We start from the raw sequence: 13,105 nt of genomic DNA, 5'->3' as shown, positions 1-13,105 counted from the left end.
AGGATGCCAATTAGTTCTCCATTTTTCTCATTTGTCCAGGGAGTGCAACACTTGTGGGTTGTAATAAAGTATTGTCTGTTAATTGGCGACCCCAAGAATATCTTTACTACAAACAGTGGGACGAGGAAAGGTCAGCAGCTTTTAATCTCAGTAAGATAGAACTGCTTAACTTCTTTTGGCTCTAATTTGGTTTCTTTGGTTTTTTTTTTCTTTCTTTTGAAATAAAGTAAAATCTTTTATTTAAAACTTCCAGAACTTGCACAGAGAACTTTTTGTATGTCTTGCTAATAGGATGTGTTCTTTGGTGTCTGTCTATCCAGATCTGGGCTTGCTTTTAATACAGATTATAGATTTTTTTTTTTTTAAGGCCTTTTCCATAATGCATAATACAGGCTATCAGCACTGTCACAGCTCATTACTTAGTAAAGATTTACAGTTATGCATCTGGGAAACTTAGAAAAGCCTGACCTCACAAAGAAATTATCATCATTATATGTGTATGGGTATTTTCTTCTAAAGCAGTTGTGTCCCTGGGCTAGTCCCACAATACTGACGGGTTATTACAGCAGAAGGTATAGACATGCAGTAACGGCAGGCTGCCCCTGCCTCCTATCCTTGAGGACCTTGCCATTTTGTCAGAAGGAACTGTATTGATGGGGAAGGGATAAATTGGCAGATTTTGCAATTGTGTGTTTTGAATGGGTATGTGGGGTTTAGTTTCTTTCTTTGTCACAAAATGGGTAGGGATTATGGAATAATTAGGTGCTACATTTTGGATTCCAGTACTCCGAGAGTTGTTGCTGACATAGCATAGGGAGCTTCAAAGATGGCTCTCCTCAGATATGAGTATTGGTAAATAGGAACTATTTTGAGCTCTGCAATACAAACTTAAGGGACATCTTGACCTCTCCAAGCATTAACTACTTTTACACTTCTTTCAATAGTCAAAACATTTTTTTATTTATTGTTGATGTGACAACTGTTTCTGTTGAAGTATTTGGCAAAATACTTGCTGATTTTGATGGGGAGGAGTTTTATAAGAGTATAAATGAGATACATTCAGCATTTCTGTTTGATAACTTTGATCTCATGTGGAACACTAGCAATAACGAACCAACAGAAAGGTCCAATTCTACTCTGTGTAAGTACTGAGGTCTCTTACTGAATCATAAGGGAGTTGTCTGTGCTCAGCCAAGAAATTAGTTTATATTGAGTTCCAAAAAGTTATCTTATTTTATCTCAAAGTCTTTCTTGTATTTTTCTTGTAGTCTAAATTACTTTTGGTAGGAATTTTTTTTAAAGAAGCAACTGTTTCACATTCACACAACCTGCACATGCCTTTGTTGCAAATAATTTATAGTACAAGTTGTATGCAATATTTAGTCATTCTGAGCTGGGGCATGCAGAGAAGTAACAAGTAGTAATGAGATCATCTTGCCAGGCTTGAACAGGAGCTTTTCTTTAATGTTATTGATGAAGGTGCAGATGGGCACTGAAGACTACAGCCTGTGCCAGACAATCATATAGGAGTGATGTAGTTTTAAGTTTTCTCATAGCATATTCAATTCCATTTAAATATTGCAAAATGCTGAATTGTAAATGTTAACCTAGCCATGAATAAAAAATGTTGATATTTTATTTAATCTAAAAATAATTATGAATAGTCTGTCTTTATTGTATTATTTAAAATATTTCATTTTACATGTAGACTACAAGTTATTGCAGAGTTATCTTTTTTTATCAAGAGAATTTGTTTCTGATGCATAAAAAATACAGGAGTTGAACTTTTGCAGGCTACAAGCAAAATTGTTTGCTTTTGACAAGGGCTGTCAATTGTGTGGGTAAGGAAAAAAATTACAGTAGCAAGTTTGTATGAAACAGCAGGAAGACTTGGTTTTCAGCAGTGTTATCCAGCTCCTATTACATATATATATATATATAATTTTTTACAGGAAAAAGAGAGCTTTCTCTTTTTTTCCCCTATATTTGAGTTCATTGCTTTCGTATTCTACGCAAAGAATAAAGCATCTGTGCATGGGAGATGTAACTTCTGGTATTTAACCTGCCAGCTGGTAAAAATGAGGGAGTTGAACCAAGGAGGAAGGAAATGGAGGCAGGGGTGATCCTACTGAGACAAATGCATTCTTACACCACCCTTTAATAAAATATTGTAAGGAATAGCTAGAAAGCTTCCCCTTTGACTTTCATCTGGCGGGTTTTGATTGCAACTTTGTAAAGGAATTGGTATTGACTTTTCTCGGGCAGTTTCGGAGAAGAGGTGAAGAGCTTTCTCTCATGACTTTCTGTATGTTTTGTCAAATCCAATACTTAGGTTTGAAGTGCGAAGTGAAGGCAGATGTCAGGAAGTGCCTTCAGCACAAGCTGGTGCTGGTCTCTGGCGACTTTCTTCTTTTTTAAAAGTATCAGATCGGCTTGTAAAATGATGGCAATGTAGCTGGACATAAACACATTTATTGCAGGCTCAGCAGCCATTACATATCATTAGTGAAGGGAGGCAGGGGGCGAGGGGACCACTTTGATGTCAGTCTCATTCTTTTTAAGGACAAATGCATTCAGATAAGACGCTACCTTTATGGCTGCTTGTATACTTAAATTTCAGAACCTATTTCTGTCTTTATTTCTTTATCCTGTTTGTAACGTTACAGTCAAACTTATTTTCAGAGCAAATACAAATTGAAAGAGCAGTAGTGATAACAGGAGAGCTGGGAATAGTAAATTTTGGACACCATTTTAAATTGCATTATTTGTTAAGTGTATGGTTTATGAGCATCAGAGCAAATCTGTTCAAAATGTGGGTACACTTTTTGCAATGTCACAATATTTTCCTTAACCATAAAGTAAAGTGCTATTAAAATAGGGAAATACATCTTTATATCAGCAAATCTGTCTTCTCTGACATAAAATGTCTTTTTTATTAGAGAATATAATTTTGCTTTCGGACAACTACTAAAAGTTTGCATGTAGTCATGAAAGGAGACAGTTTATTCTCTGTGTTTTGGGGGTTGGGTTTTTTTGCTTGCTAAAGCAGATCTAATTTATTTCCTCTGTGAAATTTGTTTTACGCTTCTGATTTTTAAGATAAAAAGTTTTCAAAAGACAGATAAATGTTTTGCACTGTATATGAGATGCGATACAGATACAAATTAGAAGTTTAAGAGAGAGAGTCTCAATGAATGTAATGTTATTGCGATGGGCCTCTTCTCCTATTTCTGTGTAACCATAGGTGTATCTTGGATCTGACCTTCTTCCAGGATTTGACACATCACATCACATATCTCATTCTTCTTTTGTGTTATTTTATGAAGTACTTTCAGTTGTCTCATTTGGTTTAAAATAAATCATAAATTCATGTCCTAAATGTTTCACTAGTCAGAATAATTAAGTTGATCAGGTCTGGGAGCATTGGAAGGAAAATAATAGGGTCACTGAAGCATTCAAGATCTAATGGGAACCTGAGTTCATTCAAATATCAAATCTAATAATTGCTTTACACCTGTATACACAGTCCCAGTGAGCAAATTCACATTAAAGGTTTAGTGGTATAGTTTCAATACTATGTTTCAAGGGAATTTTAGTACTGTTTTTAAAAGACTAAATTATTTTGACTTTTTTTCAACAGGATTTTTTTGGTCCTTTTTGTGGATCAGTTGTAGTTTAGCTGGTTACTTATCCTTATGTACTGGAAAATATTTTCACATCTGAATTTCTTACTAGAGGTATGGTATGGTAATGTATTGTAAATCACACTTAATAGCAATCAGAAAAATATGAATGTTACTGCATGCTTTGAAACAATTTGTTATTAGCCAGATTAGTGGGATGAGGAGTGGTAGATTTAGCTGTATTCAAGGTCTGGAACTCCAAGTTCATATGCGATTCTGTTTGTAGCATAGCGTGAGGGTTGTTGGGTTACTTACCGGCACGACTGCTGCTTGAGAAAAGCCGTTCCGTAAGAACGAGGTGATAGAACCAGCGTTGCTTTGTGAGACCGTAGCAGCAGCGAAGCAGTATTGCTGACTTCTCAATTCACACTGCCGTCTGTGACACAGCTCCGTGAGCGCCGGTGGTCCAGGCTGTCACAGAACTTGAAGTAATATTATATTGCAAATCAAAATAAAAAAATATTGTGCAAAATCACAGCTATTCTTAGCAGATCTCAGTAACTTAGAAACCCAGATACTGTTCAGAGTGTTTCTTACTACTGGGGATGCAATTCAGACAGAGGCAATTGTCTCTCTTCATCTTCCTTTTTGTTTCCCTGTCCCTATAAGTTCAGTTCTCAGCTGAGAATTCAGACTGAAGAAGAAATGGAAAATGGCTCTATGTGGGTCTACATTGTACTGACATGTAGGCCTGTTTCCCTCTGTGGTTTTAAAGGCCAGTTACCCTTGGAGGAAAGGAGAAGATAGATTGATTTGTCTTGTAACCCCCGAGGCAGGCATGTGTTGTCTCAGACTAAGGCTTTTCCTTCAACTCTTGTGGAAGAGCTTTTAATGCGTATCCCAAGCGGTAATACTAACAAAGAAAGCAAAATCAAATTAAAATATTAAAAAGATCTTTTAAAGGTTTAAGGAATCATAACTTACTGGGCTGCTTTAGACTTTTTATTTTTTGGAAATCTTTAAGGCTGTACGCAGAGCAGGAATAAGCAATAGTAAAATTTATTTCAAACAGATTACTTGAAAATAAGGTTTACAGATCCATTTTTATTCTATAAATGCTTAAGTTTATTAGATTTTCTTGAGCTCTAAATAGGATAAATATTTATTGGGTTGATGGGATTGTGATACAGATGGTCAACATCATAGATTTTGGTTACAAAAGCATTATTTTTATTGTGTTTCCATATTGTATTGACTGTGGCCACAGCTGGATTGCGCTGATAAATGTCATCACACATGCCATTTAACATTCTAACTTCTCACATTATTCATTTTTAAAGCATTTTTATGTACAAGGTATAGAAAATAAATAAGCAGGATTATTTTCTCTACAATGTCTGAGTCATATGAAAATGCACAAAGATTACAATTACCTGTGCCAGGCTAGCTAGGTATGAGTCGAAGCAGTAAGATTAAGCATGTTTGTTCCCTTTTAATCTGAGTGAAATCCCCTTTATGTGTCAGGACTTAAACCTTTAGCTCTCCATATTTTTAGACCTGACTCTGGACTACAATGCTTTTGGGCATTAACTATTTTTATTTACCAAATTAAACAGAATCCAAATATGTTCTCATTGGGGATCTGTGCATGGAGAAGTACAGCGGTCAGGCAGGTTTTTATCTATATGTAAAGGAAATATTTTAAAATGGCATACATATCTACATTCAAATCTATCTTACCACATGGCTTACCATGTTATGATGGTAATTTTGGCAATCCTGACTTCTGCAGATACCTTAGGACACATGTTTGCCTGCTTTTCCTGAGGAGAAACCTTTCTTCCTGTCTTGAGAGATGTCCTGTAAAGCCTGTTACAATACTCTCTAACTCTTTTTTTTTCCATCCTAGAAATCTCTCTTAATAGTTACACAGACACATTTTTTTCTTTCCCCTTTATTCTTTCTAACACTTTTTCTTATATACCAGTACATTGGTAAACATCCCACTAACGAGGGCAAGAACATTATTTATAAATTAATACAAAATCAGCACATAATGCATTTATAATTAATGTGTTCAGGCTGTTCATATGTGCTCTCTGGTTTTGAGAGCTTAAAAAAAAGGAGGAAGAAAAAAAAAGATGCTACTGCTATTTCTTTGGCCTGAGGGTATGTTTCTTTTTCTCCTTCCTGACACCATATACTTACTGTGTATATCTGTATGTATGCTCAGGCTTTTGCTCAGCTTATGCATCAAAGTCTGAGATTGGACCTTAAACAAAATAAAACAGGACTTTATAGAATTTGAACGTTAAATGCAGTGCTACAGGATTTGCTTGAAATCTCACAGTTTTCTTTGAAATTGATGCTAAAAATAACCATTTTAGCTGTCACTTAATTTTGATTGTCAAGGATTTGAGATTCTGTTTAGGGAAAAAGGTGAGGACAGAGATATGGTGTCACTCGATCTTTTCTCAATTTGGGTTACAAAAATATCAAATCTGAACAAATATAAAATCACCCTGTAAGATAGTTATAGAGGATCTAGTTCAGATTTTGCCAGGCATGTGTAGGGTGCCTGTTAAAGCTGGACCTCTTTAGAAGAAGAGCAGTTTTTAAAATGCTAAACAATCAAAACATATTAGCTATTCAGTTTTCCTTAGCCCAGTTAGAAAATGTGTCAAAAATATTTGCAGTAGCTGAGAGTATGAGAAATTTAATAAATTACACCAATTATAAATTTGGCTCCCATCATACTGATCTGCAATATCATAAGAGGTGATGAAAGTAGTTGTTAATCCTACTGCTGCAGTACGTGTGGCTTCTAAGATGTCATCTGAACTCTATTCCTGAACTGTGTGACTAGTCACTGAGCACATACTGATGGTGACTGTATCAATATCCTCAAATTGTTGCATGTAAACCTTAACTAAAAAACTATTTATAAATAATTTCTGGTAAAATGATGAAAAGGTATTCAGAAAAAAAATTGTTTCAGACAAAAATGTCAGCCAGAAATTTTGAAGCACAAAAAGATAAGAAAGAGAAAAAACATATCAGTGAGTATCATACAGGAGTAAATTGCTTAAGTGCCTGCAATGCAAATAATGACCAATTACATTTAGAAATCTGTATGTATATTAACGCAGCGTGATGTCGTGTGTGGCTTGCTACCAGTGCTGGGCAGAAAAGGGCTAAAAGAGGAACCATAGCTCCGTATCTGGAAGGCAAGGATAGCATTTAGCAGAAGGGAGACAGACTAGGAGGGCGTAATATGAAGACAGACGCTTGGAAGAGAGCTGAATGTCCTTCTCCGCTGAGCTGCCGGGCAGCGCGGGAGCAGAGCGCGCCGCTCGTGCAGGCAGGCGCTGCTGGGAGCTGGGGTGCTGCTGCCGGTGCTCGCTGCCGCAGCGCCTCGAGGTGAAGCGCCTTTCCTCTTCCCGCAGCCAGGCGAAGCAACGTGCTCGGCACTGTCTCTTCCAGAAATGATCTTTCTGATTCTTCACATCTACCAGCTTTTCTTTTTTTTATCTACTCTTGTCTTTTCATTGATTGTGCATTTTCTTTTTCCTCCCGCAAAGCTGTGACAAAGCTTGCCTCATCAATAAATTTTCTTTGTTTTATTGGCTTGTTTCATCTATTTGCAGTAAAGAACTTTTCAAAAGTCATTTTTAGAGAGAGCTTTCTGAGGTGGTATTTTGGCTGTATTTCTCCCATAACTGATTTTTACCTCATTGCAGTTATTTATATATAGGCCACGCGTTTTGAAAGATCAATTTGAAATCAAATCTCTGTCTGCAAGAGACAGAGATGGACTGAATTTTAACAGAAATGAAGCTAGGGGAGCCATTTTTTCTCAAGGTGGTGTCTCAGAAAAATTTTGTTCCAGGAATTGACAGCAGTTTTGGAGCTCTTGATTTTCTTGACCAGCTTATTTCTCAGTTTCTCTTCTCTAATAATGTCATAGATACAGGCCAGGCAGTAGAGAACACTTCAGCTGTAGCCATTAAGGAGTTGTTGGAGACTGATGGGCTTCCCCGCTGTCTTGCACTATATCAATTCTGCTTCTGCCTTATGCTCTATCAATTACAATTTCCAGAAAGATTTACCTTACATTTTTTAGAAACTAGGATAATGAAGGTGCATGCAGTCAATAAGGAAAAATAATAATAGAGTTAATTCTTGTCATGGGTTGGTCTTTAAAGCGGTTGATGATGCGCTGTTACATCCCATAACATTGCAACTTGGCTTTGCTTTTCCCCCCTGCACATAGATGGCTTAATGAGAAAGCAAGAGACTACACAGGCTATGGTTGTTTAAATTTGTTGTCGTTTGTCCCAATTCTAATCAGTGACACTATATGACAAATAGTTACCTCAATCTGAAAAAAGTGACAGTTTTGAAGTGTTATTCAGACTTCCACCTTTAGCTAAAGAAGAAGTGCTGATGCCATCAATATCACAGATGCATTGTTTGTTCATTGGAATTGTCACTTATGGTGACAGTTGTCCTTTATCAATTTAAAACACCCTAGTGGCCAGCTTGCTCATTTTTAGTGTAGTCATTCCATACTTACATTCCATATGAAACTGTACCTTGCTATTTTGATTGTTTTCCATGTTATATTGTTTGTGGTATTTACTGAAATACCTGAAATTGTATGAGTATTTTCCTCTGGGATGCTCTTGAAAACAAGATGCATTTCAGTAGGATTTGCCACTGAACAAAATTTTCCATGAATGAATAAATAAATATTTGATGCAAATGCCTTCATTGCTTCCCAAAGTCATAGGGCATATAAAATCCCTTACAGGATGCCTTTCGGCATCTTTTGCATAGCCAAAATTATTTTGAAAAGATTAAATTTTAAATATATTTTTCATTGCTGAGTGTCTGCCTTCTTCATAAAATAATTTTCAAGTCAACTCAAGCTGGTTTCTTCTTTTTTTGAGCATTAAATGCCCTTTTGTTTTCAGCCTAGGGCAATTTTTTCACCTTCGGTTAGGCAGTCAAAAAGAGGAGATCTGCTGACTTTGAATATGCAAGTTAATAGTGTGAGCTTTTTAAATATACCAGCATTTCAGAGTTTCAGTATTAGGGCTCGTGCCTTCCAGCATGCACTCCGGTACAATGGTTGCTAGCTGGGTACCCAATGTCATACACTCAGGATTCAATATTCTGATACTATTTTAAGCTCTTCTTAATGTGATTAATGTAGCATTTATTAACTAAGACATTCTTTAAAATACTTACTGTCCAGGTATGAGGGTCCTGTGACCACTGTCTTTGAAGAAGGTAGAAGGCTTTGTCTCCTGCATAAAGGTTAATGTTTCAACCTTTTGTTTAAAAAAAAAGGGGCAAAAAAGAGTTATCCACACCAGTCTTATTTTTTCCCTCCCCCCTCCATGGTATTCTAGTGATGCTGCTGTTATTTAGATTTGGGAGGAACATAGATACTCTCCTGATGGACTTGCAGGAAGGTCTGTAAGGAAAATTAGATTTCAAATTCAATCTAATGTTTGGATTGGGTGCTGTAAATAAGGCGTAAAGAAACGCTGAGAATAAGCTGGACTGAAATGAAACATTTAACAATCCTGTTTTACTGTACATCCTGTAGATTGGATGAAGTAGTTGTCTCATGGAAAAAAAACAACAAGCAAACAGATGGTTATCCCAGTGCAAATGCATTTGGGGACAGAACTATAACTACAATTCCTAGTTTTGGAGCATTTGACATTACAACCTTAAGTTTATAATTTACAGAAGTTTAGAGTTTTTGTACAGAATTACATTTAATGTATATAAATATAGAAGTTATCCTTATCAGTACCCTTAAAATATCTAAATCCAAAGGTATTTTTAACTAGATGGAGACTATGCAAAGTTTGCTTCCTGCAGTAAACATAAGAAAACACAAAGGAATACTGTGAACACTGAAATAATCTTCAGTAATTTATAACTTACTTGATTAAAGGTAGACAATTAATTAGGTTAAAGGTAACTGATTATTTAATTACTGGGTTTTTTGGTTTTCAGTTTTATTTTCTAGTCTCAAATAATTTCTGCTTTTTGTAAGAGCAGTGCATTTTTATCATAGGGTACCACAGGGATCTTAGCTGAATTAGCAAATGATAACGGTATGCTGAAGCTGAAATGCACAAAACCACTCACCATTTTCCGTAAAGGTCTTTTGGATGAGCTTTGACATTTTGCCCACAGAATAATTATACAGATTCTGTGTATTTTAAATATTAAGACAAATAATTGTTTTTTTAACTGATGCTTTGACTGACTGAAAAGATTTGTTTTAATCCTGGTGAATTAGTCAGCTTAGCAACTATGCAAATATTAGTCATGAAAAGCCCAAGATAACAGTTTAATACACCTATAATTTTAATATAAGGTATGTCAAAGTGAAAAAACTTCCTGTGCTTGTTACAGAATAATACAAATTTTATTTGAGTACCTTTAAGGTATAGTTTTGTGGACTGTGACTTTTTCTCTTATCAGATATATCAGTCTCATGAATAGATGCTGTATATATGAGTTAGTTTGATCACACAACATCTATATTATCACTAGCATTGATTACTCGTAAAAAGTTAGGCTCATAATTAGAAGAGTGCAAAGGTACTACCTGGAAAAATGGATGAGAAGAAATTGTAACGGAAAAGGCATTTAATCTTAGTACAGCAATTCTGCAAAATATTTATTTTTACTCTAACGTACATGTTTTTCATGCTGATGACAAGCTACTGAGTTAACAAATCTGTTGCAGCTATTGAGACCTCTTTTAATAACAGAACTAATGCAAAAGCATTAAAGAAAGGAAAAATGCATTCTGCAGAGTTTATTTTTTGCAAAAATATTTTCCTCTCTCCTACCAGATCTTTAATGTGTTATATATGCAGAGGATAGGGAGAACAACTTAAGGGTGAGGTCAACAAATGCCGTAAAACTAAAATGCATTGTCTAAAAAGAATTGTTTATATGTTTTTGTTTTTAGTACTTTCCTCATGGCATATATTTATTTTGCTTACACACAGAGCTTCTTGTGCTTATTTATTGTGTTTACATCACTAAATTCATATTACATGGAGAATGATGTTCATGTTTCAACAAGACCTGTACATATATGTTGTACACTATGAATGTTATATTTATTTCCATCCCAGCACTACACTGAGTGAAAAAAGACTTGAGCTAGTAGTTGGATTTTTGTTACAACAAAATCCACATATTTCTTCCAGTGGAAGTATAAAGATTGCATATAATAAAGATTACATTCCAGTATTATAAAATATATATTAACATGTACTACAGAAATCTCTCAGTATTCAATCATAGTTTACTTCATTTGAATTTGATCCACTTAGCTACTAGATAAATGTTAGTTTATGACATAAAATAGTCTTAGTATGATTTGTTTTCCCTTTTTATCGTTTGTTGCTCTACCTTATACAGCAAAAGAAAGGGTCCATTCAGCTGACTGAGAAACCACTTTTAAGTTAATGTGTTCATTTCTGAGAGAGATCATGACGTCTGTAGCAATTAAGAGCATTTCAGATACTACTTCAGTGGCCTGCTTCTAACAGAGTACTAGCTGGACTTCTGACACCGAAAGGAAGAAACAAGGTCTTCATCTGCGTAGGTGGACAGGTTCCCCAGAAGGCATGACTGATGAGCACAGAAAGTGCATCAGTTTTTCCAGTTATTTCTACTTGCTTCTCAAATGTAAATGCGCCACCACTAAAAAAGAAAAAAGGATTACTTGCAGATACGCAGATGAATAAAAGGTTTTTTGCAGAGAACAAGGAATACTTATATTAACCCCCACAATCTTTGAATATGTTAAAGCTTCACATTACTGGTAACTACAGCTAATCCTCCTATTCCTTTTTTATAATGACAGAAAAATTTTGTCAAACTGTAATTTACATTCAACTTCCCTCTGTTTTAGTAAGATACAGCATAAACTGCTCTAAACTTTGCAGAAAAAGTCTCTTGCAAATGTTAACCCTTTCTCAGTGGTAATAACTGCATCACTGTATCCCAGTCGTCTTGGTAGATCTGTGGTTCTTTCCAGTCTCTCTTGAGTATTTGTGATCTTGTATTCCTATCTCTAGAAATTATAATTATTTTTCATTTAAAAATTGGAAATAATTTTAAAAAATTAATTACTTCTAATAATTGGGGAAATAGTTTGTCATCAACTGAAGAAGGAAATTATGCTGCTTCTAGCTTTTACAGTTTGGGTTTGTGTTTTATTTAAGTCCTAAATTCAGTCATTTCAAGAGTATGAACTGTCATTTGCAGAAAATGTTTGTCTCCACTATTCTGAAAAAAACAAAAATAATGGAAGACTCGAAAAACACATGCATGAAGAAGAAATCAAGAAGGTTTTAAAATCTCTTGATCTGTTTTTGATCCCTACAGTTGATAATATTGAAATTAAATCAACAAATTGTCCATTGGTGAAGGCAGCTCTCCCCACTGAGAGCAAGTATCACTGTGCTCTTCACTATTTGCTAGTGCAGCAGAACAACAGCACGTTTGAGTTGATATCTCTCCTTCCTGGTTTTTAGACAGCATTTCTATGCTTTAATTCCAGTGCCTAGTGACACTGCAACCAGTGTAGAGATTTATTCCCTTGCAAAACAGATTTACTTGGGGTAATTTTAATATTTTATGCATGGATAGATTCATTAAGAAAAGGAGGCAAGGCAGAACTATAAAAAGAACTAATAATCTTGCTAAAGGAGCCATAATTCCCTATAGCACTGGAGGTGCTTCCGTTGGATGGGGAAGAGGAAGGTTGTTTTTGCAGAGCCCAGGCAGTCTCCGCAGGCTGCCTCCGTTCCTGGCCCAGAAGCAGATCCCGGAGCCGACTTTCTTTGTCTACTCCAGGACCTTATTCAGTGTGCTGGGACCATTTCTGGCTTTGTTGGCGTAGGACGGAGCGAATCAGTCAATACGTTTGTCAAAGAATGTGTTTCTGTCCATCCAGCGTGTTAGGTCTCAGGCTTTCTGCCCTGCCCCAAGTTTCCGTGCTCTCTCCCAGCAGTAGCAGTAGTGCACGTTTTTCTAGCCTGCTTCGCTGCAGGTACAGATATAACTAATCATCTCACCTGGAAAAAAGCTGAGAAAGCTGCTTGTTTGCAGTTTGTCTGTCAGGCTCTCTGCCTCTGAAGTTACTGTTGTTTTTTTAATATTACAGTAGTACCTAGGAGTTCCAGCCATGATTTGGGATGTCCTCACACTCGTAGCAAGTTAGGTACTATACCGACACAGACAAAAGTGGCAAGCTAAATATAAAATGAGAGAACAGATAAAGCTAGGTCAAAAGGAAACAGTAACAAAATAAATTTGGGCAACGGGACCACATTTAAAAAACAGTGAGATCAAACCCTCCAGAAAACTAGCCAAAAAAAAAGCTCAGCTATGCTTTTCCGCCTCTTTTCCATGTTCCATATTTCCATGCT

General features: G+C 35.9%; 1 protein-coding gene across 1 annotated transcript in view; it reads left to right on the top strand.

The window, feature by feature from the left end:
- Nucleotides 1-13,105, top strand: part of DIAPH2 (diaphanous related formin 2) — a 293,928-nt gene that overhangs the window by 275,619 nt on the left and 5,204 nt on the right. The gene's annotated exons all lie outside the window — the stretch shown is intronic.

Source organism: Apteryx mantelli, chromosome 13 (genome assembly GCF_036417845.1).
Source record: "Apteryx mantelli isolate bAptMan1 chromosome 13, bAptMan1.hap1, whole genome shotgun sequence".
NCBI lineage: Eukaryota > Metazoa > Chordata > Aves > Apterygiformes > Apterygidae > Apteryx > Apteryx mantelli.
The sequence above is the reverse complement of the archived record's forward strand: the minus strand, read 5'-3'. Positions and strand labels throughout refer to the sequence as shown.